This window comes from Neltuma alba, unplaced genomic scaffold (assembly GCF_004799145.2).
Source record: "Neltuma alba isolate B1F8T4 unplaced genomic scaffold, ASM479914v2 tig00010269_pilon, whole genome shotgun sequence".
Lineage (NCBI taxonomy): Eukaryota > Viridiplantae > Streptophyta > Magnoliopsida > Fabales > Fabaceae > Neltuma > Neltuma alba.
Genome location: NW_021635194.1, coordinates 32,593 through 43,958, shown reverse-complemented (window position 1 = coordinate 43,958; position 11,366 = coordinate 32,593). Strand labels below are relative to the sequence as shown.

The following is an 11,366-nucleotide window of genomic DNA, read 5'->3' as shown; positions in this document are numbered from 1 at the left end:
TAACAATTATATATATTCAAAATAAAATGCTCATTATTGTAAAAAAATAAAATAAAATGCTCATTTAATTTGTTATACAATGTTATCCTAGATAACGAGGATTGGACTGCGCGCGCGCGAATGATTCCGTTTATTTGAAGTTATTTTATCAAAGTTTTTGACTTGAGTATTTTTTTTATATTCAATTAGGTTATTAACAATTTTAACGTTGAAATATCTTATTTTAAAAAAATGTAATATAATTTATTTATGTAGAAGTTAAGTTTAGATTATTTTGCATCATAGATAGGAGAATGAATTAATGTTGGACATTTTTTTTTGGATAAAGTTAATGTTGGTTGTTTTAAAATGGATGGAAATTGGTTTTTCTGACATTCAAAATGGACGCAAATTAAAATTAAGTAGAATGACGCATAATTGTGATCGAAACACAACAAACATATACATCCAATTAAGATATTTCTTGATTCTTAATGTTTCTTGATTTTTTTTGAAAAAAATATATAATTGTTACCATGAATATGTTAGAATGTAAATTTGAACTTGTAAATTTTCATATGATGAGCATTCATTATTTTGTCATGCCTAGTTGTCAACAAATGAAATATAGACTTCAGGATTACGGAAATTTTCAAAATATTTTGAAACTGAATTATAATTAAGGGTTGTTTTTATCAACGTCGGTTTTTATCATCCCAACTGGATTTTGTAAATTAAAATTGTGATAAAAGTCAATTAATATAATCATACTTTTTATATTAAAAACAAGTCTCAATTTGAATATCTGTTTGGCTTGATGAAGCTGAAAGTTCCAAAATATGACTTTAGGTCTACTTTGACTTTTTGAAGGGGGAAAAAACTCGTTTAACTCAAATGCCATTCCGCATACAATTTTTGAGCTCAAATCGACTTTCATGCTTTTAAAATGACTGGTAAGGACTTTTAAAATTAGGAAAGCGAATTTAAACAGGCCCCTAGGCCCTAGCTAGTGTTTTATAACTTAGGCTTCATTGCTCTTTTATTTACCGGAAAATTAATCCTATAGTCCTTACTCCTTAGAGCCTGTTTGGTAGCCTGAAAATATACTGATGGAAACGGAGAATGGGATAATTTTCCTTCACAGTATCCCTTTGGTTGCACCACTTTCCGGCAGAGCAAATTCTGGCGGCAGGAAATTTTTCCACGTTTAATGGGAAATCTGTTCCCTCACATATAGGTGGGAATTGGGATCTGATTTTCCTACATAGAAAATTCCCATGTGGCCCCTGATCTTTCTTCGTTCTTGCTCTCGCTTCGACATCGCGATGATGCTGCTGCTCGCTGGTCCAAGCTACTTCTCTCCTCCCTCCTTGCAAGTTTCAGCCTCCGACACCCTCCCCTCCTCCCCTACCTGGGTGATGAGTTAAATATGCTTGCCAACTATAAGAACTGAGTTACTGAGAATGTCAGCTTTGATATTCTGTTTTCTGTCTATATATAACACAAAGAGCCCATCCCAGTACCCTTTTATTATGCTCGAAATGATTTATAAGTAGATTTTTAATCGTGATTTTATTATTATGATATAAGTATGTAAAGTAAGCTTTATCTCAAATTACATAAAAATACTTAAAATATTTAAAATAAGCAAATGCAAATAAGCCCTCTGATTTGAAAGGGAAAATTAAAAAAGCAAAGGAAAAGCAAGTTGGAATATGACTAACGAATAGTTTGGTAGAATGGAAAGTGTATCCTACAACAATCTTTTTCTATCGTAAGACCTATGAAAAATACTGTTCTCTGTAGAAATGAACGGGAAGTGTCGAAATTGTCTATTATTACTCTTCCCAACTTTTTGTTTAATATGTTATTTTCTAAGCAAGAATATTCAGGACATTCCAGTTCTATTTGTTTTTGTTTTTAATTCATTTCTATCCTACCTAATACTATAACTAAAATAAATGTAATTTCACCCCCCCCCCCAAAAAAAAGAAAACCCCGATTCCTCTTTTCATTTATTTAAAAAATTTTCCACGTGACCAAAGAAAACGTTAAGGGTTGGGAGACTGGTGAGGTTAAAACTTTCATCAAGTCTCCGTTAAAAAATGGTGATCAATTTAGAAAACTTATTTGGAAAAATGGAACGAAACCTGACATTATAAAATAAGTCCACTACATAACTCTCATACCATTTCAGCATAACTAACCAATCAAACTGATACTTCTACTGAACTGAAAAGACTGAGATTAATAACATTCATCAATTAACTGGTACGCGATAAGATGGAAGAGCTAACAAGTGATTGGCTCTTGGCATTGAGAGACCAAATGTCTCAGACATATCCAAGTCATGAGGAGACTTGTCTTCTGGAAGTTCCCAATTAAAGCAGTGAACCAATTGTGCTAAAATAAGCTTAACAGTAATTAAACCCAATTGCAGACCAGGGCAGCCTCTTCGACCTGAACCAAATGGTAAGAATTGGAACTCATATCCTCGATAGTCCATATTGCCGTCCAAGAACCTCTCTGGACAAAATTCTTCCACATTATCAGACCATATCTTAGGATCTCTTCCTATGGTCCACGAGTTCACTATGATTCGTGAGTTCTTCCTTATGTCATATCCATTGATCGTGATGTCTTCCCTACACACACGAGGGACTAGTAAGGGTGCAACTGGGTATAGCCTCATAGTCTCTTTAATCACCATATCTAAGTAACTCAACCTTGGCAAATCGGCTTCCTCGACCATTTTGCTTATTCCTACTTGGTTTTCTAGTTCGAGCTGGAGTTTTTTCATCACCCTTGGATTCCTTAAGAGTTCCGAGAAAGCCCACAGAATGACAGTAGCTGAAGTCTCCACTGCACCAACGATCGTATCTAGAAGGATCGCTTTGATGTTGGTTCGATCTATGACAAAGTTGTGCTGATCATCGTAAGTATCCATGCAAGAGAGTAGTATGTCCACGAAGTCCTTGCGTCTTCTATTCTGCCCTTCTGCTGTTGCCTTTTCATGCTCTCTAATAATCGTTTCTAACATCTCATCACGTTCCTTGCTAATCTTCCGCAAGCGTCTTGCAAAGCCCTGAATCAAAAGTGATATGTACTCCAATTAGTCTAAAAAATATTAACAATTGATTATTGCTTAAATTGTATTGTTTGTCTATAGTTCCCCCCTTTTTTTTTTTTTGGCTTTCTTAAAACTGGAGCTCTCTGACTTTGTAGCTATAATCTAGCTGGTTTGTCGAATGTTTACTAAAAAAGTGAAGCCTTCTATAGAAAGAACCATAAAGAAAGAAAGCACGTGGCGTTCATCCAGGTGCGTGTCGCTAAAACGACAGCGTTTTGATTTTGCATTGGCGTCCACCTAGCTTTACAAGGGCACCATATCCTTCCCTCTCCGGTTCTCTCTGTTATTTTTTTCAAACAAAATTAACAAATCACATGCTGAGGCACATCTTTTCTTCTCTTTCACATTTTTTATTGATGACAGGTCAAAAACGTGCATCGAGATAGATCCAATTTCATTATTATGGTTATGACGAACGAGAGAGAAAGAAATGGGGCACCGGCGTTTTTCAAATGAAGACTCACACCACGCATTGCGCATTTGCACCCCTATTTTGACTAATTAAACCTTATCACCAAATAAAAAAACAATTACTCCTCCAGTCTTAAATATAAGACCCTTATATGTACTATATGAAGGTTTATATTTAGGGCCGGAAGTACTAATGAATGCCACTGGAAATACTAGTATTTTTGGCATTATATATATGTTAACGCATAATAGATTAGTACTCTCATATCCTAATACAAAAGTATATAATTAATTTGCAGATATTTATTTTAAAAAATTAGGTAGTTAGCTAATTGTTAAAAATGTGTTATTGGTTACAAAAAAAATGTATCGGTTTTTCTAAGTTACCGTGTCTATATTAGAACTATCCTTAAATTTATATTATTCTTAACATGCATAATTAAACAATAAGATAGTTTGAGAAACAAGCCCCCCTATATATATATATTACTTACTCTCCGTCCTTATTTAAAAATTTGACTTTTTATTTGGTCTTATATTTATGTATTTTTTTCCAAGATAATCCTTTAATAATGATAGTTTTAGCCAAGATACTTAATTAGCAAGGATATTTTAGGAATAACAACACTTATTTATTATAAATAACCAACTTAACTTACCTCTAATCTCCTCAAATAAGTCAATTGGGTCTTATAATTAGGACCTAGGAGTATATCCTTGGAAGAAATTGAAATATGACTCATCTCAATTCTTGAGAAAACATGAGGTTAAGATGAGCATTTGGTAATTTATTCTTGTATAAGAATTTGTTTGATATTTTAATTTTATAAAATAATTTTTGATTTTTCTAGCTCTAATGCATTTAGTCTTAAATAATAATTTTTTTAAAATAAATACCACTGTGAAAAAATAAACTTAACATCTCAATGTTTATAAATCTTTTGTTAATATTTAAAATTTTAATATTAATATTAGATATTATTAGAATCAGACAACTAAACATTTTATAAAATTAAAAGAATAAACTTAACAATTTATAAAATCAAAGAAGAAAACAAAATGAAATTTTTCTATAAAGGTAGGCATTCATTAGCAAAACATAAATTATTTTAAAGTTATATATCTCTCGTTGTTCAACTTTTTCCACTCTTGGGTCAAAATTCAACAGGAACGGGCAGCGTTGCTGATTGAAACATTGAATAAACCAGCAGGAAAAAGAACAATAAATAAATAAACACACACACATAGTTGAGTTGATAATGGTACCTGGATATCAAGTGGCGCCAAGAAAGGCACGAAATCTGCAATATTGAAGGCTCCAACCAAATTCAGCGTCTCATGAACAAGCCCCTTCAGATCATACCTATCATCCCTGTTGCTTCCAAATATCATCTTATACATTATATCTTCTACAAGTCGCTCCACCTTCTCCGTCAGATCCACCACCTCACGCGCCGCCGCCCATTTCTCGATCGACTTCACCAGCTGTCCCAACTCCTTCCTTCTCAAGGGGGCAAACGACTCTACTTTCGATGCGCTAAAAAGCTGCAAAGTACAGAGCTTCCTCATGTTACGCCAGTAAGGACCATATTCAGAGAAAGCCATCCCCTTGGAGCCATAAGAAAGGAACTCCGACGCTTGAGTCTTTGGCCGGCTCGCAAAGACGACGTCGTGCGTCTTCAGGAAAAGCTCGGCAGCTTCAGGGGAAGAGACGACAACAGCAGGGACCTGTCCGAGTCGCAAGGACATGATGGGTCCATAGCGCTTCGCGAGAGACTGAAGGGATCGGTGCGGGAGAGTACCCAGCTGGTGGAGGTTGCCGATCACCGGCCAGGCCGGTGGACCTGGCGGTTGTTTCTGGTCATGCTTAGGTCGTCTAAGGCACAGGGATAGGAACAGAGCTGGTACAAGGAAGAGAAGGGGCAGAAGAAGATGGGAAGGCAACATGTTTTTTTTATTGTTTGTCTGATGCGAGAGAGAGGAAATGAATTACATAGAATTAGAATTTACAAGGTGTTCTCCCCCAGTGAGTTGGTGGATGAAGAATTAAGCGAAGTCGTGTTCTACCCAAAAATACAAAATAAAGCTCAAGCCGGGCGGATTAAAATATAAACGCCAATTTTGACCATGTAATGAATAAGAATAAAAAATAACACCACGCCCTCCATGAAGGACAGGTGTTTTTTGAAGCAAAGCAGAGTCAATTTTATTACGCTCACTAAACCATTCAAGAAAGCAGATAAATCTAACATACACCTTAGAAAAATAGAAGCAGTTTAGGTGAAATCTGAGCAGTTGATATCTAATTTCAACGATTCAAATTTAATTTTTTTATTTTTATTTGTTTAAAATAATTATTTTAATATGTATAGAATATAAAGTAAAATAATCTCTTAACTATCATTTTTAAAATAATTTTTATTTACAAATAACTAATTAAAATTTTAAATCTAGACCATGTAGATCCGATCTGGATAATCTAGATCTGATGAATTTAAGCACAAAAACTGATTTCAAAAAATAAAGACAAAAACAAATCGAGCTCGCTGGTGCTGTCATTGTGATGATGGGATTCCTCTGGTTCCATTAAAGTTCCTCTCTTCTGGCGATTGAGAGAAATATCAAAGCAGGGCGACGGAGAGAGGCTTCTTTCTTTCTTTACTTGATCCTAAGCTCAGTTGACGAAGAAGTATGCCTAGAATAAGTTAAATAAGTGGTAATTCTTAAATGCTGTTATCTCATGAAAATTGAACTGTCTTCAGGATTATGGAAATTTTAAAAATATTTTGAAACCAAATTGTAATTAAATTAGTCTATTATGCCTTAAGATATCATTGCTATTATATTCCATATTAACATAACCACGTGTTGGTGAGAAAATTAAAAGATGGAATTTAACAAATTAGTTTGGATGCAATGGAATTAATTAATTAAGCCTCTCCCTGACCCATTTGGTGGAATGATTGACCCAAATTCTCCTGTAAAAATGAATGGGAGATATCAAAATTGTCTATTGCTACTCTTTCCAACCTTTTGTTTAATATACCTGACTCAACTGGTTTCATGACTAACAAATTCGAAAAAAATTTCCCCGTCACCAAAAAAACGTCCAGGGTTGGGAGATTGGGTTAGAACTTTCGTAAAGGCTCTGTTTGGAAGGAGACGTGACATTATTAAATGATTTTGCTACATAACTTTAATTTATACTTATCGTGTTTTATTTATAAAGCACTTATAGTATATTTCACACAAACTAAAAAATTCTCAATTAAAATACCACAACTTTTCAATTTTAATCCTATTTAATATATACACTTTTTTAAAAAATAGCTATCTACATTATAAATAAAGAATAATATAGTACAGTCATGCTAAAAATTTAATGAAAAAATTTATAAATAGAACAAAAAAAAATATTCTCTCTACCTTATAAATAGAACTAAAGAATTACGGTCTTAATAACAACAAAGACTACATAGACGTATGACTAACCAAAAAAACTTGCACTTTTACAATAACATGTCTTGCATTGATTAGGATTAGGGTGTACCCATTATTGAACTGAAAAGGCCTCATATTAGGATTCATCAGTTAATTAGTAAGCGATAGGATGGAAGAGCTTGCAAGGGATTGGCTCTTGGCATTGATAGTCCAAATTTCTCAGTCATATCCAACTCGTTAGGAGAGCTGTCATTTGCAAGTTCCCAATTAAAGCAGTGAACTAACTGTGCTAAAATAAGCTTAACAGTAATTAAACCCAATTGCAGACCAGGGCAGCCTCTTCGACCTGAACCAAATGGTAAGAATTGGAACTCATATCCTCGATAGTCCATATTGCCGTCCAAGAACCTCTCTGGCCAAAATTCTTCCACATTACCAGACCATATCTTAGGATCTCTTCCTATGGTCCATGAATTCACTATGATTCTTGTGTTCTTCCTTATGTCATACCCATTGATCTTGATGTCTTCCCTACACACACGAGGGACTAGTAAGGGTGCAACTGGGTATAGTCGCATAGTCTCTTTAATCACCATATCCAAGTAACTCAACCTTGGTAAATCAGCTTCCTCGACCATTTTACTTATTCCTACTTGGTTTTGTAGTTCGAGTTGGAGTTTTTTCATCACCCTTGGATTCCTTAAGAGTTCCGAGAAAGCCCACAGAATGACAGTAGCTGAAGTCTCCACTGCACCGGCAATCGTATCCAGAAGCATGGCTTTGATGTTGGTTCGATCTATGACAAAGTTGTGGTGATCATCGTAATTGGTATCCATGCAAGAGAGTAGTATGTCCACAAAGTCCTTGTGTCGTCTATTCTGTTCTTCTGGTGCTGCCTCTTCATGCTCTCTAACAATGGTCTCCAATATCTCATCAACTTTCTTGCTTGTCTTCACCAAGCGTCTTGTAAAGCCCTAAATCAAAAGGGGTGCTTTAGCTTCCAAAAATTAATTATTATTATTGGTTAAATTACATTGTTTGTGTTTCACCCAAATTTTTTGAACTAATTTTGGTACTCGTTACAGTTATGAATATCATAATACTTATCAATATCAAACATTCAAATATAATATGAACGGTCGAGATTTAATTTTTTATATTTTTGTTTTTTAAAAATATTTTGCTTTAATAGGTAGATAATCCAAAATCAATGTAATCTTTAACTATAACTTTTAAAAAAATGATTTTTTATTTAAAAATTATCAGTTGAAAATTTTAAATTTAGACCATAAAAAATATATCTAAATTGTGTAAATTTCACCGCAATGAACACTGAAACTGATTATCAAATTTTTTTTTTTTTTAGAAGCTTGAGCCTTAACTTTCTATAATCTAATGCCGACAGGAATTTAATGGTATACAGGGACGTGTGATTCCTGTTTTTTCTGGATGTGCAAAGAGATTTCTGGCCCTAAGGTCTATATTAATATTCATCAGTGTCTTTTGGATAACACACTTCTGCATTTTCTGACTATAGTTTTGGATCTCAAATGCTTGCTTAGTAATTAAAATCACTTTTATGATTTTTTTTTCACCCAAACACCCCTTATACCCCTTATAATAACATAATAACGGGAAAACAAATTGCCCCTGGCCTACCATAAAAACTAACCACATGGCATGGTTTCAATTTGATTTTGGTGACGGTAAGGTGTGGCTTATTAAATTTTGCAGCTGAAAAGGCTTTGGCCCGCGCCCGCCCATACCGAAAAACTAAGGACTTTTACGATATAGTACGCCACTAAACTCCATCCTTGGATTAAACTGTCATCTCGATTCTTAACAAAAACATAAATCATTTTAAATTCCCATATACCGATCTCACTCTCTGTTCAATTCTTACCACTGTTAGACCAAAATTTGAGAGGATATAGCTACACCATGGACAGATTGCTGACTGAAACACTGAATAAACCAGCAGACACACATAGTTGAGTTGATAACGGTACCTGGATATCAAGTGGCGCCAAGAAAGGCACGAAATCTGCAATATTGAAGGCTCCAACCAAGTTCAGCGCTTCATGAATAAGACCCTTCAGATCAAACCTATCGTCCCTGGTGCTTCCAAATATCATTTTATACATTATATCTTCTACAAGCCGCCCCACCTTCTCCGTCAGATCCACCGCCTCACGCGCCGCCGCGGATTTCCCAATAAACTTCACCGCTGTCCCAACTCCTCCCTTCTTAAGGGGGCAAACACTCCAATTTCGATGCGCTAAAAAGCTGCAAAGTACATAGCTTCCTCATGTTACGCCATAAGGACCATATTCAGAGAAAGCCATCCCTTGGAGCCATAAGAAAGGAACTCCGACGCTTGATTCTTTGGCCGGCTCGCAAAAACGACGTCGTGCGTCTTGAGGAAAAGCTCGGCAGCTTCAGGAGAAGAGACGACAACAGCAGGGACTTGTCCGAGTCGCAAGGACATGATGGGTCCATAGCGCTTCGCGAGAGACTGAAGGGATCGATGCGGGAGAGCACCCAACTGGTGGAGGTTCCCAATAATCGGCCAGGCCGGTGGACCTGGCGGTTGCTTCCGGTCACCTTTTGCTCTTCTAAGGCACAGGGATAGGAAGAGAGCTGATAGAAGAAAGAGAAGTGGAAGAAGTTGAAGAAGAGAAGGGAAGGGTAAAGGGGAAGAAGGCAACATGTTTGATTGTTTGTTGCAGAGAGAAAATCAGGAGCTCAGTGCATTAAGTACTGGTGGATGGGAAGTGAGGATTTAAAAGTTGAAGGTGTGATTAGAATCACAGCTCGCCTGCGTCGCCCCATGCTATCCATTCAGATCTGGGACCAAAAAAAAAAAGAAGATTGCTATAAATTGGCGCGGAGCCTCTCCTCACCTATTCCTTCGCATCCCATTTTCATCCTCTTCCCTGATCATGACCCTTCATTTCATCTACGGCCAAAAATAACCCATTTATCCAGCGACAGTGCGTGAACTCATGGAAATAAAAATGGGGAAGATCATTTGACTGATTTGCAAAATTATCGATCGCATGTCCTCTAAGAGACAAAATGTTGGATATATAATTTGAGAATATATGGAGGGAGATATGAGATCATGGAATATATTGACACATGATCAACACAGAAACAAACATAAATTAACTTTGTACACAACACGATGTAAATACTACGTCTTATCTTGATTAAATAAGGTTACAATCATTGTTCATTTCAAACATCAATTACCTATTTCATCCGCAAATAGCACTTGATTGACCACATTTTGATAACAAACCCCAAGGAATAATCTTTACTTATTACTATATTTTTGCATGACACATGCGTATTCATCCAAGCAACTATGTGCGTGTCTATACACGCATTATAAAAAAACAGCTAATTACTTACGGAATTAGTTACGAAATAATTTTTATCGCTAATTTCTAATGGATTACCCACGAAAATTCTATCACTAAACTTAGCTACAAAATTAGCAATAGAATTTAATCCGTCGCTAATTAGCCATGGAATTTTTACCGTCAGAAAATTTCGTGGCTAAAATTTTATAATTACGATTTGCGACGAAATACTTTTCCGTAGCTAATTTAGCCATAGAATCAGCGACGGAAAATTATTCTGTCACTAATTTCCGTGACTAATTCCGTGACTAAATATAATATTTAATATAATATAACATAATAATATAATAAATATATAATTAAATTATATATCTTATGAATATTAAATAAAAGAATTAAATTTAAAAAATATATTTATGAAAAAATTATTTCCTATTTAAAATTCAAAATTAGTGTCATTGGAAATTAATATTATATTTAAAATAATTTTTTAAAAAAATAAAGCATTATAAAATAAATAGTAAAACAAATATCTAAAAATTATTTTGTTACAAAAATAGTTATAATTAAAATTATCATATAGTTTATTTTTAGTTTCTAATAATATATATGTGTATATATAATTATTTGTGTAAGATAATATTATATATATTTAATTTTGCATAATAAATCAATAAGTTCTTTACAGCTCAACTGGTGAAGTCGTGCGCGTGCACAAACGAGGTCTTTGGTTTCGAGCCGTGGAGAAGTCACTTTGAGGAGGAATTATATGGTGGCGACATGTGGCAATACAATATGGCATGTGAGATAGCGATACGTGGCGGCGGAGCTGAGGTGGTAGCTACATGTAGAGATGAGGTGGCACTGACACGTGGCGGCAGAGGTGAGGTGGCAATAACACGTGGCGGCGAAGGTGAGGTGGCATTTTAATTTTTAAAAAAAATATATTCCATAGCTAATTACCGATGGAATCCCGATTCCGTCAGTAATCCAATTAGTGACCAAAAAATTAGCGACGGAACCAATTCCATCGCTAA

At 35.0% G+C, this 11,366-nt stretch overlaps 1 pseudogene; it reads right to left on the bottom strand.

Annotated features, from left to right (window-relative positions):
* Positions 1–2,180: 2,180 nt before the first annotated feature.
* LOC114755420 (cytochrome P450 CYP736A12-like) lies at positions 2,181–9,671 on the bottom strand (annotated as a pseudogene).
* Between the last annotated feature and the right edge of the window lie 1,695 nt (positions 9,672–11,366).